Source organism: Pleurodeles waltl, chromosome 2_1 (genome assembly GCF_031143425.1).
Source record: "Pleurodeles waltl isolate 20211129_DDA chromosome 2_1, aPleWal1.hap1.20221129, whole genome shotgun sequence".
In the NCBI taxonomy this organism is placed as follows: Eukaryota; Metazoa; Chordata; class Amphibia; order Caudata; family Salamandridae; genus Pleurodeles; species Pleurodeles waltl.
This window is the reverse complement of record NC_090438.1, coordinates 104,422,229-104,449,607: the sequence shown is the minus strand read 5'-3', so window position 1 is coordinate 104,449,607 and position 27,379 is coordinate 104,422,229.

Genomic DNA, 27,379 nt, shown 5'->3' with positions numbered 1-27,379 from the left:
ATTTCACTGATGAGGAGTTGCGGGTCATGGTTGAGTAAATAGTCAGGGTAGAGCCACAGCTGTTTGGAGCACAGGTACAGCAAATATCCATAGCAAGCAAGATGGAGCTATGGCGGAGAATTGTGGACCGGGTGAATGCTGTGGGACAGCATCCAAGAACAAGGGACGACATTAAGAAGAGGTAGAATGACCTACGGGGGAAGGTGCGTTCCATGGTATCAAGGCACCAACTCGCCATCCAGAGGACTGGTGGTGAACCCTCACCCCCTGCCCCACAGCTGACAGCATAGCAGGAGCAAGTCTTGGCAATCCTGCATCCTGAGGAACTCACTGGAGTAGCCATAGGGCTGGACACTTGTGAGTCAAAAATAATGACCTACCACCCCCCAATACCTGCATGCCATCTCACCCCCTCACCCTGACTCCCAACACTTCACTCCATCCCACACAGTGCACCTAAACATATGACTAACCCCAATGCCAAGCCCTGCATGCTATACCCACTGCATGTACAGCCCTCCCAGCCCTACATGTACACCCACCACGTGTGCATGCACAGCATGGAGAACTAACAATCCCACAATCCATCACCATACACAAACAAAGGAGGCAGGGCAACAGCAACGATATATGGGAAGCTAGGGATGTAGAATATGTCACAGACATGATGCATAATACATCACTTACATCCCGCAGGTGCCCAAGCCAATCCCAGCGGCGAGGATGTGGCATGGCTATCCAGTCCCCCAACAGAAGATGCCCTCAGTGATGACAGTAACTCTGGATATCTGGACCTGGATGAACTTCCTGGCCCACTGGTCAGTCGGACACCCCAGCCCACTCCCAGTCCACCACAGAGCCTCCCCCCTCAGTATCCAACACCACGGCACCCACACACCGTCTCCACCCCAGGACACGTCAATCAGCAGTGTGCCCATCTGTACAGGGACCCCAGTCCACTCCTCACAGCCAAGACAATCAGGGTCCTGGGGTCAGTGGGCACACCATTCAGGGGGCACAGGCACAAGGGGACAGTGACACTCGGAGGACAGCTGTGCGCCAGTGGGAGTACAGGCTCAGGGAACAACTGTCCTGGAGGCACTCACTAATGTCCTGGGGGCCTACCAACAATCCCAGGACAAGATGGGCAAGATTCTTGACATCATGCAGGAGAACCAGCGGCTGCAGGAGGTACACCATCAGGAGATCAGGAAAGATTTTCAGTTCCTCAACACCACCATGGTCTCCATAGAAGGGGTGCTGGCTGATATGGCCAACATCATGAGGGAATATACAGCAAACCAACGGGCCCCTTCCACTAGCCAGTCAACTAAACAGCCCACCACATCCGCTGCAGCTAGTGGACAGGAGGCCCTGCCACAGGACCCACGGCCACCCGCACCCCTCTCCCTGCAGAAGGTGAACCACCACGCAAACGTTCCCTGCGACCCAGACAGATGCCAGAGACACTTGTCAAGACCAAGACTACCGCCAGGAAATGAGACCCTCCTAAATGTCCACCTTGTGTCCCACTCTGTCACCTTGTCCATTTTGAACTGCCTTTGCTCCCCTTCCTATGGTGCCTTGGACACTCGACCTGTGCTACAAACAGACTGGACCAATACCCTGGGCTTACCTCTACCATTCAATTGCACTATTCGGTCCATAAAGTTCACTACAATAAACACCCTTGAACACAACTTGAGTGATAGTGCATTAGGTAATGAAAATTTGCAATTATGGTAACAGTTACATCTTGTGCAAATGACCTGAACATTGTGCTAGCATACAAATAATGCGCTGTAGCTGTCTGTAGTCATCACATCAGTACACAGTTGTTATAACACCAACACCTGCAAAATGAGAAGACATATGTGACAGTCAGTTAAGATGCAGAGGAAGTGAATGCCCTCCTGCTACAGCCACACTGAAAACATAATTAATCAGAGGAATGGTCAGTTCCGCTGTCTCACCTGTCTGTCATTGGAAGTACTGACGTATAACTGATGTTCTGTTGTCCACATCCTCATCCTCTGCCTCCTCATCTTCACTGTCCTCAGGGTCCACTGCTGCCACAGGGGCATTTCCAATCTCCTCCTGCAGATAAGGCACATGTCGTCTGAGTGCCAGGTTGTGCAACATGCAGCATGCTACAACTATCTGGCAAACCTTCTGAGGGGAGTAGCAGAGGTATCCACCTGTCAGATGGGGGCATCTGAACCTGGCCTACAGGAGGCCGAAGGTACGTTCTATGATCCGCCTGGTTCGTCCATGTGCATCATTATACTGATTCTCAGCCCCCGTCCGTGCATTCCTCACAGGGGTCAGGAGCTACGATAGGTTTGGGTAGCCAGAGTCACCTGCAAGTATTGAGGGACAAACATTAGCCTTACACAATGGTATGGGGGATAACCCCTGAAGGCATACACTGACATACAAAGGGTGGGGACTCTGGTTCACCCATTAGCCACACCCTGTGCTTCTGTAGTTGTGCCATCACATTTGAGATGCTACTATTCCTTAGGACAAAGGCATCATGCATCGACCCAGGATACTTGGCAATGACGTGGGAGATGTACTGGTCCGCCAGGCACACCATTTACAATTTGAATGAGTGGAAACTCTTCTGATTCCTGAACACCTGTTCATTCTGGCAGGGAAGGGGGGGACAAACGCAATATGTGTTCCGTTAATCGCCCCAATAATATTTTGGATATGTCCCATTGCATAGAATCCTGCCTTCACAGTGGCCAAATCTTCAACTTGGGAGAAAGCGAGGTAGCTGCACATATAGTTAGCCAAAGCAGACACAACTCTTGCCAGCACTATTGAGAACATTGTCTGTGACATTCCTGTTGACAAGCCCACTGTCACTTGGAAAGAACCAGTTACCAGGAAATGGAGCACTGATAGAACTTGTACAAGAGGGGGGATCCCAGTGGGATGTCGGATAGCTGATATCAGATCAGGCTGCAATTGAGCACACAGCTCTGTGATTATGGCCCTGTCCAGTCTATAGGTGAGTATAATGTCCTCCAATGTAGCCAAGTCCACAAGGGGTCTGTACACGGGGTCTTGTCTCCTCCTCCTATTCCTCTGCAGTGGTAGGTATCTAAGGGACACAAGAGTGGGTAGGGTGTCACCTCAGTGTACATAGAGCATGTATTTAATTGGACAATGGCAATGTATGTGCAATTTACCGCAATGATGCAGTTTCTTATTTCTGTATGTTGTCCACCACCATGAAATGGCGACCACCTGTCCTGTAAGTATGGACAGGTGGAAGTGAGGTAACTCCGCCGGCATTGGGCGTCATGGGGGAAGGCGGTCTTGCACTGCTGTGCTATTCCTCATTGGCTAAAATGGGGTGCTATGCAGTACAATGTCCAATGGGGATCACCGGCGGCGGTGACAGTGTACACCGCCGTGGATGTGACCGCCATTTTCTTTCTAAAACCTCACTTGATTCCTGACTTTCCACAGGACAACACATCCACTGCGTGTGCTGGTGTGACCTGTGTCTGGATCCTGCAATGCCCCGTGTGACCGTGGGAAGGGCCCCTGCTTTCACTTCGGAGGAGTTAGAGCACTTGGTGAATGGGATCCTACCCCGGTATGGACTGATGTATGGGCCTGAAGACCAACAGGTGAGTACACCATGGGCACGATGCATGTGACAAGGTTGCATGGAGATGTGTGTGCTAGCAGCCTGTCATTTGGGTGGGGGGTATGTCTGGTTGTACTGTACATGCAGGGCACCGGGTGATGTGTGTGCCAATGGTGATGGAAATGGCATTTGTGGGCCATTTGTGTGACAGGCTGGATTGTATGGTTAATAGTGTCCTCCTGCCTGTATTATCTCTGCAGGTCAGCGCCCATCAGAAGAAAAGATTATGGCGTGTTATCGCCAAGGACGTGCGTACCCTGGGGTTCTATAGCAGGCGGAGCACCCACTGTAGGAAAAGGTGGGAGGACCTGAGATTCTGGGCCCAGAAGACCGCGGAGGTCCAGCTGGGGATGGCCTCCCATTGAGGGCGGGGTGCCCTTCAGAACCTGACCCCCCTGATGGCCCGCATACTGGCAGTGGCCTACCCAGAGCTGGAAGGGCGCGGTAGGGCAGCACAGCAGCCACAAGGGGGCGAGCACAGTGAGTGTGACAACAATTGTTGGGTGGCATGGGATCCTGGTGGTGAGTTTCAGTTTGTGGGTGCCCCTTAATGCCAGCTCTGACATTGCTGGGTGATCCCGCTGAAGGTAAATGGGTGTACAGCAAAATCTAGTAACCTGGCTAGGTTGCATTCCATGTCAGACAGGGCTTAGCAGGTCCCAGGAGGGGTGCAGTTGGTGGTGGTTGGCTCTCATCGTGCTGTGGCACCTAGCAAATCCTGATCCCTGGGTGTGATGGTAATGTGTATGGCAACTGCGGTGTTGGTGCTGTAATTGACCCAGTGCTTCCTTTCTCTCTCTCCCTCACTATTTTCTTCTGTCATCCTGTCCATGTGTGCATTAGCATCTGGCGAAGGAGCAGGGGCACCGGTGACTGAGGGAGCTGCATCCCACAGGACCCAGGAGGCAGAGTCCACCGACGCCGAGGGGACCAGTGGGATGGAGGGCGAGGGGAGCACCATGGCTGAGACAAGAGGTAACAACACTGACTCTTACTCCTTCTCTGATGGAAGCTCCCTGGTGGTGGCGGACACCTCTGGAACCACCCCAGCCACAGATACAGCCGTCACCCCTGTACCAGCACTGCCCTCCCAGTAGCCTCCCACTGAGTTGCCCGTGCCCCCAGGAGGGTGGGCACCTCCTTCATACCAGGCACCTCAGGCCCTGCCCTAGTGAGCCCTGCTGCCCTCAGTGAGGAGGCTATTGACCTCCTGAGATCCATCTCTGTAGGGCAGTCTACCATTGTGAATACCATCCAGGGGCTGGCATCCCAGAGGCAGCAATGCAATGCATACCTGGAGGGCATCCACAGCGGGTTGGGAGCCCAACAGAGATCGTTTCAGGCTCTGGCCTCCTCTTTGATGGCAGCCAGTGTCCCTGCTCCTACCACCCCCCCCTCCAACTACCACTTCCCAGTCTCCTCAACCCCAACCCATCCCAGGCACAGACAAGCATGCACACAAAACATCACACAAGAGTAGCACAGTCAAACACAGGCAGCACACTTCAGGCCACAATCACTCACACAAACAACAGAGAGTTGCACACACAACCACATCCACTGCCTCCACTGTCTTCCCCCCCTCCCTCACAGTCACATCCGCACTCACACCGTCATGCACTGCATCAACAGCCACCACCACCACATCAAGCAGCACACACACCTCACTTGCAGACACTTCCACAACACCATCCACATGTCCCCTTTGTCCTCGCCCACCCTGTCTGCCCCCCCCCCCAAGGGATACAAACGCACAAACTCAGACACCCAACAGCCCCATCCACCTCGCACACGCACACTGTCCATGCACCTGCACCCATGTACAGCAGACGTACACCTCTGACAACCACTCCCTCAACCTCCACTCCCATCCCTCCTCCCACATTCTGCCCCAATGTCCCTAAGAAGCTTTTCCTTGCCCAACTTGCCCTCTTCCCTCCTCCTCCACCCCCGTCCTGCCCATAAGAGCAGGGTGCCAACGACCCAGCACAGCACCTCAGCCAAACAGTCTGCCACTGCTCCCATCAAAACATCAGCTGCTGGCACAAAGGGGCCCCAGAGTGTGCCGCCTGCCACTCCTACTGAGCACACCTCCAGCTCAGAAAGAGAGGACTAGAGTGGTGAAAAGCAAGCAACAGGAGACAGGGGACAGTGGCGGAAACTGCTAGTCCTGGAGGCAAGGACACAAGTGACATGCCAAAGGCCAAGGGGACCCGTCACAAGAGGGGACTCATGGATCCCTCTCCACCACCAAAGATTGCCAAAGATCTCCCCCTCCACCAGCAAAGAAAGGAAAGGTTCCCACTCAACCACCAATGAAAGAGAAGGTTCCCACTCAACTACCGATGAAAGGCAAGAGGCCCACTCCACCAACAGAGGGCAAGGAGCCCCCACCTGCATCTGAGGCACAGGACCCCTCACCTCCAGCACAGGCACAGCAACCCTCACTGCCAGCTGAGGCACGGGAACCCTCACCTTCAGCATAGGCACAGCAGCCCTCACCTTCAGCAGAGGGCAAGTAGCCCCCACCTCCAGCAGAGGGCAAGGAGCCCCCACCTCCAGCACAGGCACAGCAGCCCTCACCTCCAGCAGAGGGCAAGGAGCCCCCACCTCCAGCACAGGCACAGCAGCCCTCACCTCCAGCAGAGGGCAAGGAGCCCTCACCTCCAGCACAGGCACAGCAGCGCTCACCTCCAGCACAGGCACAGCAGCGCTCACCTCCAGCTGAGGTACAGGAGCCCTCACCTCCAGCACAGGCACAGCAGCCCTCACCTCCAGCAGAGGGCAAGGAGCCCTCACCTCCAGCACAGGCACAGCAGCCCTCACCTCCAGCTGAGGTACAGGAGCCCTCACCCCCAGCACAGGCACAGCAGCCCTCACCTCCAGCAGAGGGCAAGGAACCCTTACCTCCAGCACAGGCACAGCAGCCCTCACCTTCAGCTGCGGCAGAAGAGCCCTCACCTCCAGCACAGGCACAGCAGCCCTCTCTCCAGAGAAGGGCAAGGAGCCCCCACCTCCAGCACAGGCACAGCAGCCCTCACCTCCAGCAGAGGTCAAAGAGCCCCCACTTCCATCACAGGTACAGCAAACCTCACCTGCAGCTAAGGCACAGTAGCCCTCACATCCAGCGGATTGCAAGGAGCCCCCACCTCCAGCAAAGGCACAGCAGTCCTCGCTTCCAGCTGAGGCACAGGAGCCCTCACCTCCAGCACAGGCACAGCAGCCCTCACCTCCATCTGAGGGCATGTAGGCCACCCTCCAGGGACTGTTGTACAAGGATCCCCCTCCAGAACTAGTTTGCAGGTTCCCTACTTCAGAGACTGTGGCCTTGCACTCCCCTCCAAAGACAAATGGGCAGGGAGCCCCCTCCAGAACCAGTGGGCAAGTTGCCCACTTCAGCTCAGGTGTGCCCCACCCCTCCCCCTTTCCTCCTGAGGTGCCTGCCCATTTCCAATATAATTCCCCTGAACAGTGGATTCCGGATTGTGTAAGGAGTCAAGTTGGGTTTTGGACTGTGGCCATGTGGCCCTTTTGTACTTTCGACTAGCCATTGGCCCATTCGGGACGTTGTAGCCTGCATTTGTATTTGAATAGACAATATGGTGGCTGTTGGTATCAAATTACAGTGTTTGTTGATAATCATTTTGGTCCTTGTTTCATTTTAACGTGTGTCCTGTGACATTGGTTTAACTCTGCAGCTGGTTCTATGTATGGTGTGTGTGTGAATGGTGTGTGTTGTGCATGTGTATGTGTCACTCTCCTTTTCCTCCCTCCTTCCCTTGTTTGCTAGGTGGCTGTACTCACCATCGTCGTCTTCGTCAGCGTTGGTGTTCCAGGAGGGCTATAACGTAGAAGAGCATCAGGAAGACTTGAAGTTCCGGTTCCGGCGGGGTCCTCTGTGTACTTGCTGGTGAGTCTTTTGTTGTCTGTGTTAGGTTTCCACCAGGCTTTTGATAAAGTTGGTACCGCCCTGGAAATCCTGGCAGTTTGCTGTGTCATAATATGGTGTCTTCCGCCTGGCTGTTGATGGCTACCGCCGTGGTCAATGGTGTTAACACCCTGGCGGTTGGTGTGGAACATTTGCTGTCTATGGGAAGGATCACCACCATGGTCATAATTTGGCAGTAATTACCGCCAGCCTGTTGGCGGTATTATTGCCACTTTAACAGTCACCTTCAATGTCATAATGAACACGTATATATTTATATTTATATAGGGCAGCCCCCTCGCAAGTGCTCTTAGTGAAAACAAGGGTTAAATATTTTTTATTATGTCACCCAAAAGGGTTAAGCCTTTAATACGCCCCCCCCCCCACCACGGGGCTTTTCAGTTCACAGGCCGATGCCCGTTTCCTACCACTGAACACAGTGTCTGCAAGGGTTGGGGGGGGATGAAAGCAATCGCAGGGGACCCAAACGAGGGTTACGGGCCCTGATTGCTTTCTCCCTAACGCACGTGTGTGCCTGAATCGTGCTACGGGAAGCGCTATGAACGAGTCAAGGTGCGCCTGACGGGTTGCAAAGTTCATCACCTAGCAAACCCACGAGTAATCAAAAAAGTTTGCTTGGGCCGTAGCCTACCGCACACTCAACAAAGCACAGTGAAGCAAAGTACAATTCAATGTAAAGGTATTCTCACACTGACAATCGCAATGCACAAAATCGCAAGGCAAAGCCCCCCGTCGAAAAAAAAGGGACTTAACTAACGGGTCAGCAGTGAAGAAAGAGGAAGGACTGGACCCGACATGCATTTATATGGACATTCGGACAATGTTACCATTGGTTTATGACTACTATGGAAACGTTAGGAGACTCTTAGGATATGTAGTGTTTACGGTGTTTTTTATTTGAAATTTGAACTTGCTGTAATAATAAAAGTGAAGAAAGGACTGCATAATCCTTGCCTCCGGTCCTGACATAGAATTAAAGTGGGAGCTTTATTTAAAAACAGGCCAGTTCGTTCACCATGCAAATGGATTATTAAAAAGGGCCCTATGTTAGTTAGGTCCTTGTAAAAAAGTGTGAGGAAAAACAGATCAACATAATAAAGACCCGCAAGTGTGGTCAACATAAAAAAAAAAATGTCAACATCAAAAATGTTTTTAATGTGTAGAGTGACAAATTCTCTTGGGTAGATCATTACTTCAAAGAAATGTGCTCTCTACAGCATTCAAAAGGACCCAGAAGGTGGTAGTGATGTTTATCTGCCCTAATATTGACATAGTGGCGGTGATTCTAACCGCGGCGGGCGGCGGTCGCCGCCCGCCATGCGGTTACCGCCAAATGACCGCACCGCGGTCACAAGACCGCGGCGGCCATTCTGGCTTTCCCGCTGTGCTGGCGGGCGACCGCCAAAAGGCCGCCCGCCAGCACAGCGGGAAAGACCCAGCAACGATGAAGCCGGCTCCGAAAGGAGCCGGCGGAGTTGCTGGAGTGCGACGGGTGCAGTAGCACCCGTCGCGAATTTCAGTGTCTGCTAGGCAGACACTGAAATTCTTTTTGGGGCCCCCAGGGGCCCCGCGGCACCCCCTACCGCCATCCTGTTCCTGGCGGGAGACCCGCCAGGAACAGGATGGCGGTAGGGGGTGTCAGAATCCCCATGGCGGCAGAACGCGCTCCGCCGCCATGGAGGATTCTCAAGGGCAGCGGAAAGTCGGCGGTACACCGCCGACTTTCCGTTTCTGGCCGCGGCTGAACCGCTGCGGTCAGAATGCCCAGCGGTGCACCGCCAGCCTGTTGGCGGTGCTACCGCGGTCATTCGCCCTGGCGGTTTTTACCGCCAGGGTTAGAATGACCCCCAGTATGTCTTACCCACATTTGACTAGATTGCTTCCTGTTGTGTATAAAGTGAAATGGTGGCAAAGGCCATTGTTTGTTGTGTGACAGGAAGTGCAGGGCGGTGGGCACTAGTATATCATTTGCTAAGGGCAGTGCATCTAATGTCTCGATATAAACATAATGTTAATAGGGAGTTACCAAACTGATAATTCATAATGCAAGTTTCATGTATGAGTCAAACATCAGTGTCTTCTGTATGTATGGTGGGGAACGTAAGGTTAATATGATGTAATTGTCTAGTGACTTCAGTCCAAGGGATATTATCGTTCAACCCAACAATAGTCGTTTTAAGTAGCTTGAATATCCAATGCTGTTCCTTCTTGAATAGTTTGTTGGTCATGAAGTCTGCGGTAGGTAGGATTGTGAGAATGGCTCATTATATGTCATCTGGGCTGTGATTTTTCCAAGATGAAATGGGCGCTCATTTTACTGGTGGTGCTTTGACATCTGATATTTCTCTTATATTCACTTATGCAAACCTTGACAGGTCTGGTTGTCATGCCTGTGTAGCGAGGAATACTTGGGCGTTGGATTTGGTAGATGTAATTTTTGTCTTGAAATTTGTGTGATTTTGTAGTTTCCAAATGTCTACAGGGCCTATGTCTACTTGTTTGGTGGTTATTGTTAAGGGACATACATTACACTGGCCACAGGGAAAATGCCTCATGATAGGAGAGAAGCCCCAACTGGTAGTAATGCTATGCGCAGTGGTTGTCATAGTGCCTCATAGTCACGTGTAGAGAACTAAATCCCTGATATTGTGGGTTTGATTGAACGCGAACAGTGGTTTGTCGATCGTAGAACCTCCGCTGTTCAATATCGACCATGGTTTGTTGATAATCGTCTTTATGAGGTTGGAGGAAGGAGTGTACGTGGTGATGCATGTTAGAATGGTTTGGTCATCTCTTTTGTGGGTTGCCAGAATTGCATCCCAATTGTTGTTTGGGGTTCTCTTTCAAGCAGTGTTTATGATATGATTGGTATAGTTTTTTGGTCAATTTGGTTGCCTGTGTCTCAAAGGTGGAGATTTCACTTCAATACTGTCTAAGGAACTGGCCATAGGGAAGGATGGTTCTGAGGGGCTGTGAATGGTGGCTCTTGAAGAGGAAGAGTCTGTTCCTGCCGATATTCTTATGAAATGTTCTTGTCCCTAGTTGTCCATCCTCAATGCAAATTAGGAGATCCAAGAATTAGAGTTCTTTATATGAAATAGTTGCCGTAATTTCAAATATGGATCACAGCCGTTGCTCCATCTGCTGAATTCAGTTATGCAATCTGCATTGCCATTCCAAATGATAAGGATGTCGTCTATAAATTTGCTCCACAACTGAATGCCCTGGAAACAGAGATTGTTATGGTTGAGAATGAACTTCTGTTCAAAACTCTACATTTAAAGACATGCAAGGCTTGGCGCAAATGTGCTTCCCATCGATGTGCCCTCTATTTGAAGGTGTAGCTGATTTTCAAATTCAAAGAAGTTTCCCTTAATGGCTATAATGGCACATTCTACAATGAATTGAACAGGGGTAGGTGAGTTCCAAGGCCCTTCTCTTGACATTTCAACTGATACTGAGAGAGTGGCATCCTATGGCATATTGGTGTAGAGAGCTTCCACATCCAGACTGATAGGAAGATCTGTAGTCCCTTGTATATTTATTATACTGGGGTACACGATGTACCCCCAGTGTCACTTTGGCAAATTGAGAAGATCTCCGGCAAAGAGCCCCTTTGAGGGGCCCATTGGGCATTGCAGAGCCAGCTCAACCTGGAGTAGACGTGATGATGAAGCATCTCCTTTGGGCGGGTGAGGGCACTTGCGTCACCGAGCAAATGCTCCTGGTGGCCAGAAATGTTCTAGATCTCTAATTGGATACCTGGAACTTAGGTTATTATTGTATTAATCAGGAGATTTATACTGGACCGCCCAATTACCCTTGTTCGTTCACAACAAGCGATAATAGGGGTGGACTATATGAGAGTAAATGGCGCTCTAATTCTAAAAATTATCCCTTACCTGTACTACATTCAAACGGTGCTTCTAAATTAGGGCTTCACCCCCAAATGTGCCCCATACGATAACCTCAAGCGATTACCCCAAATAAAACAGTTAGTAGTAGCACACGTTTATATCATAAGAATAATTTCATGACAATGACAAAAATAAATGTAAAGTCCATAATATATCTATTCCATGTGTTGAAGGAGTGTTTATTCCAGGTAAAATATTGCATTCCAAACAATAATCCACAACTCCAATCTTCAAATATGTTCCCAAATCCACTTGTTCATCAACACGTGTTTCCTTTCCGAAATGGCATCCGACGTACTCGCGCTGGCCGAAAGCAATAGAACAAAATAAACAAATATACAGGATACGCTGGCCGTTCTCCGAACAAGGCAATTGATTGTGCATTAATTGAGTCAAGAATACATGGCCAGGTGAATTGATATACACCTTGATATTTGGAGAGAGAATACAAAAAAAGTTTATAAACAGAAGGAGGTCCTGAGGAAGTCAAGGGGCACTCCCCTGACGAAACACGTGTTGACGAACAAGTGGATTTGGGAACATATTTGAAGATTGGAGTTGTGGATTATTGTTTGGAACGCAATATTTTACCTGGAATAAACACTCCTTCAACACATGGAATAGAGATATTATGGACTTTACATTTATTTTTGTCATTGTCATGAAATTATTCTTATGGTATAAACGTGTGCTACTACTAACTGTTTTATACCCTTGTTCGTTCTTCCACCCTTTAGAGTAGTAAAATTAATGCCAAAGAAATGTTCCTTAAATATAGTCTGAAAACACAGGGGGAGCATTTGTTTTCCACCAAACACCCTTCCACACTGTGGAATTCACTATATCCAACTCTCAACCAAACTCTTAAGCATCAGGACAAAGCTGAAACTTTATTTTTGCCGCACAGTGCATTAGACAAGTGCTAAGATACTCCTCTTGGAATGGTGGGCGCTATATAGTTTTTATCAGACATTCTGACCTTTTAATAGGACTAGTTTTGATTGTGTAGTAAATCTAAAGCATTTGGGTGATTTCAGCTGCCTTGGAGTTGGTGCCTTCCTGCAGACTATGGACACAATTAATTTATTGTCATTCACTTGTGGTAATCTTGGCTTACCCATCAACTCCAGGCGTAAGCAGTAGAGTAATGCAAAATGATGGGGCCCGCTGCAGAATGTAGAATGTGAGTCCTGAGTCTCCAATATCTCATATATATATACTTGAGTTAAATTGGGGCCCCTCAAGGGCTACAGGTGCCAGTGTTACAGCCCCAGGAGTAAACCAGGAGTTCTGTCATGTTCTGTTTTGCAGATCTGTAGAGCACGCTATCAGCCAGGAGGGCATCCTGGCGGTAATCAGGTGAGAGTCTAGGCACATCTAGGGCCCAATAGGATTACCCGAAAAAGTCACGTCTTCAACTTCTTGCGGAATTCAGGAAATGAGGAGGAATCTCCTATGTGTAGCTGCAGGTCCTTCCGCGCTCAAGGTCACGCCCCCGTAAAGCAAAACCTCTGTGAATCAAACCTTACGGCAGCCATTTTCTCCCGCCTGCGACTCTGCCTCGGCCCTCGAAGCGCTTTTCTGCTGATGTGAAGCCCTTTAAAAATACCTCTGTGCAGAGCCGCCTACTAGGGGCGGCGAAGTGTCAGGCAGTCGTTGAAGACGCTCTGAATGTGACACGCATAATTGACCGAAAACTAAATGATTTCCCAGTAACTTCTCGGCTTTGTCATTTTAGACAAAAGTTGGGGTGCAGTGAAGCAGGCGTGTAATTGCCTGAGAAGAGGTTGTGGAATGAGGCGGCGGCACCGGAGTATGGTGCAAACTGTGGGGAGGGTGCATCAGTGAAACTGTGTGTGGCCTGGTGCCACCTCACACATAATTACTGGATCTCGATGGCAGAGAAATTAACAGAGAAATTCATTTTCTTGTTTTTTTTTTCTCAGTAGTTTTTCAACTGCATTTAAAAATATTAAGATGTATTAACTTTGGAACAATCGATGCGGGTAATGATCGGAGACCTTTTTAATCAGTGTACGATTATTGGAGACTGTTTTCTTGCCCCTGCAGGTTGATTGAACGCTTTGGGTCTGCTGACCCGATAAGAGCCTTGTTAAAGGGAGAACGTTTTTTAAGCTGAGGCAATCAAACGGGTATTGTCTGGTTTTGCCTACATGCCTCCCTGGTTTAATTGCCTTTATTCTGCAGGACAATCTTCTAGTTGGGGAAAATTAGCCTCGCCATCATTTCCTTGCTACGGATGCTCGCGAAAAAGCACTGTGCCACCCAAAAATTTTACAGATTAAAGTGGGCTGCAGGACAAAACTAAGGCCCATATTTATATTTTTTAGCGCCGCATTTGCGTCGTTTTTTTAAGTAAAATCGGCGCAAACTTACAAAATACAATTGTATTTTGTAAGTTCGCGCTGCTTTTGCTTCAAAAATGAGGCAAATGCGGCGCTAGAAAAGTACAAACCTGGGCCTAAAAGTTCTATACTTGTTCAGTGACGTTTGCTCTGTCCTGAGGTAAAGGAAACCATTGTGGCTGCTAAAGATTTCTGTAATTAAGCACATTCTACACAGCCCATACGACTCGTCACCTTTTGTATGGTACTTACAGAGCACTTTCCATATCCCTTGCAAGGCCGAAGATACTTTCTCGATTGTTACTTCTAATTTATATAGCGCTTCGTGGCCTTGCCCAGGTCATAGTCACAGAAGCGCTCCAATTTTCACCAGGTTGCTTGGCGCTGTTTGAGTGATAGAAAGGGTGTGGTTGCAGAGTGGCACATGTGGGGAATACTCGGGTGCAGTGAGGGAACACCAGAGGCGGGGTGGGAATGTTGTGCAGGATTTCAACAGTACAAGACGACAGGAAACGTAGTTTGAAGCTCCGTTTGGTTTCAGGCCACGCTCGCCGTTGAGATGAGGAGGAAAATGAGAAAAAGACACCGATCTTTTATCACTGAACTAGTCTCTTACTTATTGGAAACACATTTATCAAAGAAAAATGTGAACACAGAAAGATCATTGCAATTCAATCATGGTTTGTTTCTAATGGTGTCCTCCTTGTTGCACAGGCTTCTGTGCCTCATGCTTCCACAACAGATTTTTTTTGTGGTTACATCTAGGCGCTTCCAAAAAGTTATTTACTCAGGCTCACACCCTTTGGTTAAGTGGGGATGTAGATATCCATATGCAAATCTCTGGTTGCTGTAATTTTAACTAACTCGGTGCCATGCTACAGAACAATCTCTGCTGCTCACTGTTGCGGCACAGGGAAAGAGCCTGGAGGTTCGGGGTCGGGGCACTGTGCAATCCCTCAGCCCTCACTATAGTGTCAGAGGGAGAGAGCCTGGAGGGTCGAGGTCAGGGGCTCTGAGCTATCTCTGCTGCTCACTAGTGTCAGACGGAGGGAGCCTGGAGGGTCGAGATCACTGGCACTGTGCAAACCCTGCCGCTTACTGTAGTGCCAGAGGGAGAGAGAAGTGGAGGGTGGAGGTCAGGGCTCTGTGCAACCTCTGCTGCTCACTTTAGTGTCAGAGGGAGGGAGCCTGGAGGGTGAAGGTCAGGGGCACTGTACAATCTCTGCTGCTCACTACAGTGGCGGAGAGAGAGAGAGCCTGGAGGGTGGAGGTCAGGGCACTGTGAAATCCCTGCTGCTCACTATAGTGTCAGAGGGAGGGAGCCTGGAGGGTGAAGGTCAGGGGCACTGTACAATCTCTGCTGCTCACTATAGTGTCAGAGGGAGGGAGCCTGGAGGGTGAAGGTCAGGGGCACTGTGCAATCTCTGCTGCTCACTATAGTGTCAGAGGGACAGCGCTTGGAGGGTGGAGGCCAGGGGCTCTGTACAATCTATGCTGCCCACCATAGTGGCACACATAGAGAGCCTTGAGGGTGGAGGTCAGGGGCACTGTGCAATCTCTGCTGCTCACTATAGTGTCAGAGGGAGGGAGCCTGGAGGTCAGGGGCACTGTGCAATCCCTGCTGCTCACTATAGTGTCAGAGGGAGAGAGCAGTGAATGGTCGAGGTCAGGGGCACAGTGCAATCCCTGCTGCTCACTATAGTGTCAGAGGGAGAGAGCAGGGGAGAGAGCAGTGGATGGTCGAGGTCAGGGGCTCTGTGCAATCTCTGCTGCTCACTATAGTGTCAGAGGGAGAGAGCAGTGAATGGTCGAGGTCAGGGGCACAGTGCAATCTCTGCTGCTCACTATAGTGGCACAGGGAGAGAGCGGTGGAGGGTGCAGGTCAGGGGAGCTTGTACTAGGGTGTGGCAGATGCTGCAGCAGCCTCCAGGTCTGGACACAATTCAAAAAGGTAATGGGAATCAGTGGAGCATTTCAATCAGTTTTCCTTTCACATAACATTAGCTATCTGTTCAAACGTTTTTAAAGATCAATAATAGTTAAGGTGAGCCCAAAGACCAACTTTTAACAAACCACTGCACATCTTGTCAGGTATATATAAGTTTGCATTATGTGACTTCAAAAAGTATACCTTTGTTAACAAAAACCTGTCCCTCTTATGATTGTTTTATGGAGGATGAACACATAAGACACGTAAAAGACACCGACTTAAAAAAGTAATTTACAAATTTTAAAAATGAGGCTAATTTGAGCATTTGAATATTGCACCCAGGGCATTGGGGTACCAGGGTATCCCTTTGGGCTGTAGCACGTATTATGCCACCCATAGGGAGCCCCTGCAAAGTGTTCTGCAGGCCTGCCATTGCAGCCTGTGTGAAAAGGTGCATGCACCCTTTCACAACCAGGTCATTGCCCCAGTTCACTGCAAGTCACCCTTATGGCAGGCCCTCTCAGCCCAGAGGGCAGGGTGCAGGTACCTGTGTGTGAGTGCACCCCTGCACTAGTAGAGGTGCCCCCACAAACTGCAGGCCCATTTTCCTGGACTTTGTGAGTGCGGGGTGCCATTTTACGCACATACTGTACATAGGTCACTACCTATGTCCAGCTACATAATGGTAACTCCGAGCCTGGGCATGTTTGGTATCAAACATGTTGGAATTATACCCCCAAACTGTTGCAAGTATTGGAAGTATGATTCCATGCACTCTGGGGGCTCCTTAGAGGACCCCCAGCATTGCTACCACCAGTCTTACAGGGTTTTCCGGGCAGCCCAAGCTGCTGACACCCCTCAGACAGGTTTCTGCCCTCCTGCTGCTTGATCTGATCAAGCCCAGGAAGGCAGTACAAAGGATTTCCTTTGGAAGAGGGGGGTAACACCCTCTTCCTTTGTAAATAGGTGTGGCTGGCTTGGGAGGGGTAGCCTCCCCAAGCCACTGGTATGATTTGAAGGGAATATTTGGTGCCCTCTGTACATAAACCAGTCCACACCAGTTCATGGACACCCAGTCCCTGCTCTGGCTCAGAGCTTCTCCAGAGGTTCCCTGGGTTCTGCCATCTTGTTTCCAAGGTTGCCAGGGACCTCTGGGAGCATTTGAGTGGCCAGGCCAGGCAGGTGACGTCAGAGCCCCCTCCTGATTGGTGCTTACCTGGCTAGGTGACCAACCCCCTTTCAGGGCTATTTAGGGTCTCTCTCTTGGGTGGGTCCTCAGATTCGGCTTGCAAGATTCTAGCAGGACTCCTCTGCAACCTCGACTTCGACTTCTGGCCACTGGAACCGCGACTGGACCCTACAGGAACCAACAACGCCACAATCCACAAAGAAGACTCTTCTGCAACTTTGTTTCCAAGGCTCCTGCCAGCTTTTCAACATTTTGACAGCTGTGCATCCTCAGAAAACAGCAACTCTTCAGCCTGCACAAGAAGAAGAAGGAATCTCCCTTTGAATGAAGGAGTCACTCCCCTGTATCCGCAAGTACCTGCTGCAACCACATCCTGAGCTGTGCAGATCCTGCATCACGGGTGGTGGTCCAGAGTAGACCTCTTGGTCCTCTCTGCCAGCTGTCCAACTTTGGTGGAGGTAAGCCTTTGCCTTCCCACGCAGGACAGGACTCCCATGCACTGTGTCTCTTGCAGCTGCCAAGTCTTGTTCGCATTTCCTCCAAGGGATCTTCAGGTGACGTATAGCTCCAGTCCCCAGCACTCCTTCCTGTGACACACAGCCCTCTGCGTGGTTCTCCTGCGGTGTGGGATCCCTTTCTGTACTGCTGCGTGGGCTCCTTCTGCAACTCCTGTGTCCCCATCCTGTGGGAATCGTGTGGGTGATGCTCCTGTAGACTCTCTGTGACTCTGAGGGTCCCCTGTGTCTCCCCTTCCTGATCTGAGTCCTCCTGGGCCTTGCTTGTCCCCGGAAGCAGCACTTTTCCACTAACTGTGAGTTTGCATTTGCCAAGGCTTGTTGGTGGAATTCCAGCACTGACACCCATCTGCAATCTTCACTCCAGCGTGGGACATCTTCTGCATCCATCAGGAACTCTTCCCCGGCTCCAGGGCTCCAGTGCCGGCCTGTTCTTCCTTAACATCGACCAACTCCTGCAAGTACAGCTGGGTGGGTAGTAGCTCCACTGTGACTTGTGGACTTGGTCCCCTCTCTCCACAGGTCTTCTTCTCCAGGAATCCACTGCTGGTTTCTTGCAGTCTTGTCTGGGTGTCTTCTTTTCTTTGTTTTCTTCCTTTTGGGTCGTTTGGGGAAATTCCAGTGATTTACTCTTGATTTCCTGGTCGCTGGGGGTACGGTGTTACTTACCTCTGTGGTTTTCTAGTACTCCCAGCTCCCCTCTACACATTCCACTTACCTAGGTGGAGGTCCTGTGTTCGCATTCCATTTTTTCAGTATATGGTTTGGGCTAACCCTAGGGTCACTGTTGGTTATTGCTATTTGCACTGTTTTCTAACCTTTTCTATGCCTATTTCTGATTGCTAGTGCATATATTTAGTGCATTACTTACCTCCTATTGGAGGGTTGCCCTTCTAGTATTTTGTGGTATTGTTGGGGTTGAAAAATAAAGTACCTTTATTTTTGTACAACTGAGTGTTTTCTTTCATGTGTGTAAGTGCTGTGTGACTACAGTGGTTTTGCCTGAGCTTTTCATGTCTCCTAGATAATCCTTGGCTCCTCCTCTACAGCTACCTCTAGAGAGTCTGGCTTCTAGACACTGCCTACACTTCACTAAGAGGGGATACATGGACCTGGTATAAGGTGTAAGTACCTTGGGTACCCCAACACACCAGGCCAGCTTCCTAAAAAAGCAAAGGTGGAGAGAAGGGTGATGGCAAAGGGAAAAAAAGAACAGTGAATGACAACACAAGTGATGGATGGCGAAGATAGTGTTATTGAAATGAAATGAGAAATTGTTAGATATTGTTAATGTTAGAAGTTTCCTGGTCATCTAACAATGTTGAAAGGCCCTACCAACACTGATTAGTTCTGACATTACAGCTTGATTTATAGTTTGACGATACCTAGAGGAAGTGCCAAATCCGGAGTAAATCACAGGAAAGTGATAGCATGGTACTATCCCTTAAAAAAAAGGATAGTATGGTAAAAGTGATGCCACCTGTGGATTCTCCAATTTCTAACACTTCCTGCTGAAATAGGTGGATTTCCTTTACCACTCAACTCTAAAACAGACGTTTAGTCTGTTCCCTACTAAAGGTAAAAGAATGCTTCTCCACTTTCCTGAATAACTTTTGGAAGTGTGCAGATCTCAAAGCATTCTGAAGGTTATTAACCTATTTAATGTCTGTAGAGAATGATCTTCTGCAGATGTCTAGGACTGATAAAGCAGGTAGTTATTGACAGCAGCAAGTTAGTAAATTAGGTGTAGAACACAAACATTTCAAGGGCAAGAGAGAAATGAAGGTGACTGACATCAGAAAGGGAGAATTTTCAAAACAGAAAAAAAGAACTGAAGTAAAGCTCAATGATGCAGTGGAAATTAGGAGAGTCGGAATAAGACGTAGAAAAAGAATGAATAATTGAGCATATGTGGGAGATGTAGGAGTGAGGGAGAGGGGGAATTTATAGACTAAGACAGAGGGAAAGGACTCAAATCTTGTACCACCGTGGCCTATTTGGCTACCTCAGTCGACCTGTCTACACGTAAGATTGAACATGTTCAAGAGCTAATTTCCCAGTATTGACCACATGTGACTCTGTATCAAGGTTAGGTGTAATAAAATTCCACGAGTTGAGGCTAGAGGAAAGCCGCAATGGGACTTCCGGCAGAGATGGAGGTGTCATCCCTCCCCTGAGCTTCTTTGGTCAAATGGTCTGTCCCAGCCCTGATGTTTTTCGGTCAACTGGTTTGGCCCTCAGTCTGAGAATCTTACCCCTTTCTCGACTCACAGCAGAAGAGGTGGAGACTTTAGGTGGAGACATAACAGTATGGAAAGTGAAAGCAGCAGTTAAGGATCCCAAAGCTTGCCAGTGGAGTTTTATGCTGTATGCATTGAGCATTTATCTCTGCATTTCACCGAGGTATATCGCATGGCAAAGAAAGGACTTTATTTACCTTCTTTATCGAAAGAAGCAAGGCACAAGACAGAGGCCCACTGTCCCTGCTATTGTTTGCTATAGCAGTTGAAACACTAGATTGGGAATTATTTTACAGGTATCAACAGCCCAAACCACAACACACCATATAGTACTATATGCAGATGATATGCTGCTCTTCTTAAATGATAATCGGGTAGATCCGGGGAAGGGCCGTCCACTTAGTAAATACATTTGGAAATGTTTCTGGGTTATGTATAAATGAGAAAAAGACTAGCCTGTTTACAGTTAAACCTACACTAGCTGAAGCTCCAGTCTCACAGAGCTTGATCTAGAAACATCCATTGCTAAAACACCTAGGGGTCCAAATAGATAGAGATTAAGCTGACATTGTAGAAGGTAATGTATGGAAGGCCATCACAGTATTGAGAATTGAGGGCTGGGATAACACTTTGGAAAACGCTTCCGATACTGGTGGCGGGTTGAGTGATGATCGCCAAGATGGTGGCCTTACTTGAACTCCTGTATTATTTTTCAACCTTACCAGTGATAATGGCCAAAGGGAAATATCAAGAATTAGATGTCTTTATCGCAGATTTAATATGGAGCAAGAGCAGATAGAAAGTAGTGCTGTCCAACCTGCAAAGACCTGCAACAAACAGAGGACTAGCAACCCCAGATTGTCAGACTTATTATTTGGCAGCCCAACTGCAATGGCTTATGAACTAGTTTCACACTGGGAAGGCTGGAAGGAGGTCGGTGGAGACTACTAACCCACCACATCAGTAGTTGATGCAGCTACTGTTAGGCCCTAAATGAGTTAAGGTGGAACACCATGGGGTACGGACATTAGTGAAGCACTGCTGAATTTGATGCTTACAGAAAACCCACATGGAGGCCCATACCCAGCTGACATAACTTTGCGATATTTACCTGTCCTATCACTCAGGTGTAACCGGAGAAGGCTAATAGAATGGACGGGCCTGGGTACTGAGAAAGTGGGTGACCTATTCAGAGCTGATGAACTGCTCCCCTTAGAGGATCTCTGATCAGATTTTGACATCCCTACAGGGCATTGTTTCCTCGACAGAGGGATTGTTGCTACACAGAATAATAACTTGAAGGAGGGACTGGACGAACCTAAACTGCATCAAGGGTGCCATACTATATGTTCTACTATAGGCATGGGCCCTAAGAGCTGACATGATTACTCCCATGAAAACACTGAAATACAAATGGACAGAGGATGTGGGGGCACCCATTGGAGGTGAAGATTGGATTAAGGTGTTAGATGGATCCCTGAAAGTTTCCAGGAATGCACTGTTTAAACTAATGAACTTCTATTTTATCCATAGGACATATCTCACGCCCAGCAAGATCAACCAGTGTTTCCCGGATTCCAAGGCTGCATGCCCTAAATGCATTATGGTAGGGCAAAGATGTATCACATGGTTTTGGACTGCACACATCTTACCGAATATTTGAGGGCTGTTGTTGGCGCTATTAATGACGTCACAGACCACAATGTTGTATTGTCCCTTAAGGCGTGTTTGTTGGGGCTATACTCACGCCAGCTAAACATAAAATGACTTTTAAATTCATTGATCTGATCCTGATTTTAGCCAATCGCCAAATCACACTCAAATGGAAGTCAACAAGGAGTCCCTGGGTAGTTAAGTGGAAAGCGGGGCTTACAAGATGGACAGGATATGAGAGTGTCACCCTCTGTAGAGAAGTTAAGAAGGTCAGAGGTTCCCTAGATGCTGCACGGATGTTTGGAGGATATGAGGGTGGAGATGGCTCCTCAAAGAGTGGTTCACCTCCTCGATGGGGTGCAGACAGGTGCTGATTCAAGTGCCGGAACCTATGGGACAACGGCTGATAACACAACCAGTACATGAAGGTCACCCTGAGCGTACTTCTGTTAGCGCATCTGACCTTAATAAGTAAACTTACAAGGGGACGTGAATAGGTTGATGAACCTCTTGACTCGCAATTAAGATGTTCTTACCATAACTCCAGTACATGCAAATCAATAACCAATACACAATGTCAATAATCAATAATAATCAATAACATTAATAATCATTAGAGTCAGTAATTGTCACACACCATGACCTTTCAGTCATGAATAACCACACCTTTTAGTAAAAGTTCGAATATTTATTTCCCTATATTAACAATGCTAAGATCATGTAGATTAATCTTAAAATCAAATGAAACACATACAGAAACAATACTGCCTGTCCAAGGCGGCAGAAGAAATGTCATCTAATCAAAACTTGAACTACAACACATTTTAAGGTTATGGTACAAATTAATAATAAAGTCAACTGCGTCAGAGTGATTACATACATTCGAGTTCAGCAGGGAAATTCATCAAGCATTATTCCATATTAGCAGAATTTAATTAGTAAGGATCCTTAACTAACACCAGATCAGCATCAGCATGTCGGGCTTCATGCAAAACAATTTAGTTACACCAATTTGGGAAAAACATCTAACTATGGCTCTATCAAAACAGTGCAGTTGGTACCTAAAAAGAAAAAGCAAATATGCATGTTAATCAATAGTCTAATTCATAATACCTATCCTCAGTGTGGATCAGCAAGCAGAGACAGTCTTCATCCTCAGGACGTCAGTAAGGCATCAGGATTCAGCATCAAAGTTCAGAAAATGCAAAGTCATTAAGCATTAAAGTTAAGCACGTCTGTTTGTCAAGACGCAAAAGAAAATATTGACCTTTCGGCCAGCAAGAAAATGGGCAATGACGGTGTGGCAAATGCTGAATGCTTAAGGCAAAATGCAAAAGACAGAATGCTGCGTTCTTCTCAGTGCAGTCTTGTTAAATCAAAACCAGTAAAACTATGTCTCAAATCCCTATTGGTCAGTTAATCGCATGTTCACACTTTGTCCAATAAAACTAAAACTCCAAATCTATGAATTCTTCTATTACTCCGTTCACATGTTGTTGATTGGTTGTCCTGCAATGTCCTCCTCATCCGTCTCATCAGGTAATAATATTGTTGCAGCTTCTACTCCAGCCAGTATCTCCATTGTTCTCCTCCTGAGAAAGTCAGTCTCACACACATTACACACAAAATGTTACATTAGCAAGAACAGCATCTTCTAGCAGTCGATTCTCATGAGAAAAGATCTCAGCTATGAGCACATTTAAACAATGCAAATGGAAAATCACAGTTTAACTCTCTAGGACAGCTATTTATTAAACATTAAGAAATACAGCTTTGACTCGAGCCCTAACAAGCAAGCCAAAACCTTTGCTAAGTTAAGGCCTACAATTAATAAAGCTAATGCATAACCTTTCATATGACATATTACTACATTAGTCAACATATATTCAACATTTCACAGTATTAGAATATTAATAAGTACACTTTGTGAACATTGGCGGCCACTCATCGTAATCATATTTTCAAATGCGTGCACTATTTTTCTACATTGTTATATTTTCTACACAAATCCATTATTCAGAATACATGAATACTGATTAATAATTTTTTATCAAAATATCTGCGCTAGCACTTCTCAGCGACCACCTCGCCAGGTACTGGCCATCCTATATAAATTTACATTCACACAGCCAAATAGGGAATAGCTCTATGGGATTTTACAGCATCTTAACCCCCAATATATTGATTCAGTCAAATGATGATATTTCATGAAAGCATGATTTATGGTTGTCAAAATGCACTGTGTATGTTTAAGCAATTAGAAATAATAAGAAACTGTGGGGCATATCTACATAATAATGACGCAGCCCGATGCCGCAAGCCATAATGCAGCTCTGAGCTGCGCCATTAGGAAAGTGCAGGGATGCGTCGTATTTACAGAAATACAACGCATCCCTGTACTTTCCTTAGAGCTGGTACACAATTGGCAGCCTAGCACCAATGCAGGCACCCTTGTATCATTGTGCAAGGGTGCCTGCATTGCAGTGATGATTGTTTATGTGCAGGAAAGGACACCTTCCTGCACATTACCAATCATTAATAGCACTTTCCTCCTTCTATGTGTGCTGCAGGATACAGCACGCATAGAAAGAGGAAAATACGAGGAGAAATAAAGATATTTCTCCTCGTTGCATCACTTTTATGCCACCCCTGGGGTGGCGTAGGAATCTGACACATTCCCAGCCTTGTAAATCTGGAAATGCGTCAGAATCCATGGGTGTTGCATGGGGACACCCACAGCAACACCCATGAAATGCCCCTTTCCCACACAATAATGTGTGAAAGAGATCTATATTTACAAGGCCATGAAAAGCCACACAAGTTGGCTTTGTGTGGCCTTGTAAATATGGGCTGGCACACTGCGCCACCGAAGCATCAAATAAAGTGACACTTCGGTGGCAATAGGAGCTTGTAAACATGCCGCTGTGTGCAAAAAAGCAGTGTCCCACAGCAAGCAGGAGGAGAATTGGCTGGGTTAATGTTGGGGCAGAAAGAAAGAGTTCAAACAGATGGAGGCCTGGTGATTGGTCTTCTTTGTAGCGATAATCCAGTCCTTTAGGTTAATTACTTTACTGCCAGGGAGGACATGATGGTGCAGTTTGTTAGGGCAATTAAGCTGATCAGGTAGATTAAGTTGTAAATATGATTTCAAGCAAGCATTCAGATGCTACCAGTGCATCTGGTAGATTCTGCTCTGCTGGGCATCCGGATTGAAGATTAGATTTATGTGGATGAGTCCTGCAAACTATTTGAGACTTTCAGTACATTCTTACAATGGCAGTTTGTAGCCAAGTTAGATCATGAAGGGATAACACAAATCAACTGGATGATTTCTTGTTCATAGGTGCAGAGCTGTGCGGGTCGTGCTTTAACACAAATCACGTATATGGTTCCTGAGTTAGGGGTCCTTCTAGCCCCAGGAAAAAGCAAAGGCCCAAGCAATGGGCTGACTTTTTTTGGGCATTGAATTGAGTACGGTGGAAATGATGGCCATGTCGTCAGAGCAAAAAAAAATAGCAGAATTGACAGACTTGTTGGAAGCGGTGACAGCAGCTTCAAAAACGATGTTGAGGACAGTGCAAAGCTTGCTGAGACATTTGAAGATGCCTGTAGGGTGGTGAGAGCGAGGAGGTCTTTTTGTCACAGACTAGGCCCTGGCGCAGCTTCCTCACCAAACAGTAACGCTGTCAGCTGTGGTCAAAGCAGATTTAAATGTATGGCGTGCTTTCTGAGGAATTCCAATAGTGTGACGATGTGGTACATGGATCAAAACATTACATGGAATATTCAGATTTCTTCTGATGTGGCTGCGCAAATGGATTGACTTGGGAAGGCAAACAGTGGTCAGGAAGATGGCCAGTAAAATGGATGCAAGCTGGACACAGCATTGCCTTCCTGCAGTTTTTCTCATTTATGTTGGGGCTAGTTTTGTGGGGGGTGATAAATTGGCTTACAAAAAAGTATGTTGCAATGTGGACAATAAAATGATGGTGGAGCTATCGAACCATCAGAGGGTAAGAGACAGACTATTGAAGGTTTGCAGCATTTTATGTTAGATTGGTTGCACTTTTACCTTGTCTTTAGGGCCAGGCATGTACCAGGTGTGGACAATAATATTGTGGACACACTGCCTTGTTCACAGTGGCAGAGGTTCTGTGGGCTTGCCCCAGGAGCAGATGCAGGAAAAGTAGGTACCTCTGGACGTATGATCACTGGGAAACTAAGGGTTCTGAACTTGTGGTGAACTCGCTGGAGGATCCTACAATAATAGCTTAAAAACAGGCACGGAGACAATTTTTGGCTGCTGGGACGGTAAGAAGGTAAGCTTTCTGGAATAGTTTTACAGCAAATGTTTTGGGTATATAGGCCACTGGCCGAAGTGTTTGGGAGGAAAAGTTTAGCGGATTAGGCAAAAGTGAGAGGAAGGGGGACTTTCCTGTGTCAGCCCAATACTGCCATCTTATTGTGCCTGACTGTTAGCTGTTTACATGAGCTTGGTTTTTTGACATATGAGAGCAATGTTTGTTTGTGCATGACTTGCTTATTATGCTTAGGACCCTTTCAAGTATCCATATTACTGGTCTCTGGGCAGCAACTAGAGATTGATTTTGATGAGGTGTTTTTGATGAATAGGATGCTGCAGTTGTGGGTGAAGAGATCCAAGGAGGACCAAAAAGGGGAAGGGGAAGTGGGTGAAGCTGTCCAAAGTAGAAAGAAACATTTTGTGTTCAGTGGTAATTTCCAATACTTTCAAGAGGGATAAAGAGCTGTGGGAAGGAGTACTTGTTTGCCACAGGGACGGGAAAACGCTGTCTGCTGCACAGTTGCAAGCAGTGCTTAGTAAATGGCTAACATTATTGTGCGTAGACACAGGCCTGTATGGGACACATTTGTTTCGTATTGGGCCAGCAACAGAAGCAGACAGATTGGGTTTTGGAAGAGCGAGATATGCAGCTGCAGAGATGGCATCAAAGGGTTCGGAGTGTTACATTAGGCTGGGACATTTGTAAATGTTAACATGTGATACTATACCGAATAGATGTGAAGGCAGGTATGGCGGTATTGGCAACGAAAGGACAGGAAAGAGGAGCAATGCCTGGGACATTTTTAGAAGATAGGTGACATGTTTAGAAGCGTGTGTATAGGTGAGGTTGAGCAGTTGATGGTGGTTTCTGTTGGAGTTGTTAGGGTGGGTTAAGGGTGGTTGGATTTGCATTCATTAATTGTATTAGCGAGCCGGAATACTTAAATTTTTTCACACAGATAGAGAGCCTTGTGTGTTGCTGAGCCTTCTTGTCCTATGAGGCACTGAGGGGTTAGTGGGGGAGGCCAGGGGGTTTTGGGCCAAGGTCCAGCCCACATGAAGCAAGGGGAGGATTGGCTAGGGGAATATATGGGTGAGAAGAAAAGGTTCGAAGAGTTTGGAGGACCAGTGATTGGCCTTTGTCCCAGTGATCCCCTGATCCTGTTGGGAAGTGTAGGGCAAATCTGTCCGCAAAATAATCCCTTAATGGAATCTTTTTTGGTTAGATTTGGTCTTTTGTCGCACTCGCTTTATGGGTGTTCAGGTTTGTGGGGTGCTGTCTAGTGTTGCTTAGTGGGTGTGTATATGTGTGTGTGTGGGGGGAATTGTTATGTTGTTTGTAAATGTTAAGGAAATTAGCTGACTGACGTTTGATGGAGCACTGGGCTAGATATTTTCCAATCAATTACCTGATGGACATTGGTAAATTGGCTTAAGAGGTGTAGGGAGTTATTATTGATCGAACAATTTCAAATTAACAGTGTGACACTTTTGGCAAATCATCCAAACCAGCAGTAGGGCAGGTAAGCAGGAGGCTTATAAGGGGTTGGTACAGCCCCCACTGGTTTCGCCTTTAAGAGCGCAAGAATACTACCCAAGAATTCCGTTGGCATGTGCCCCATATATTTTAATTTTGGAGAATGTTCCTAC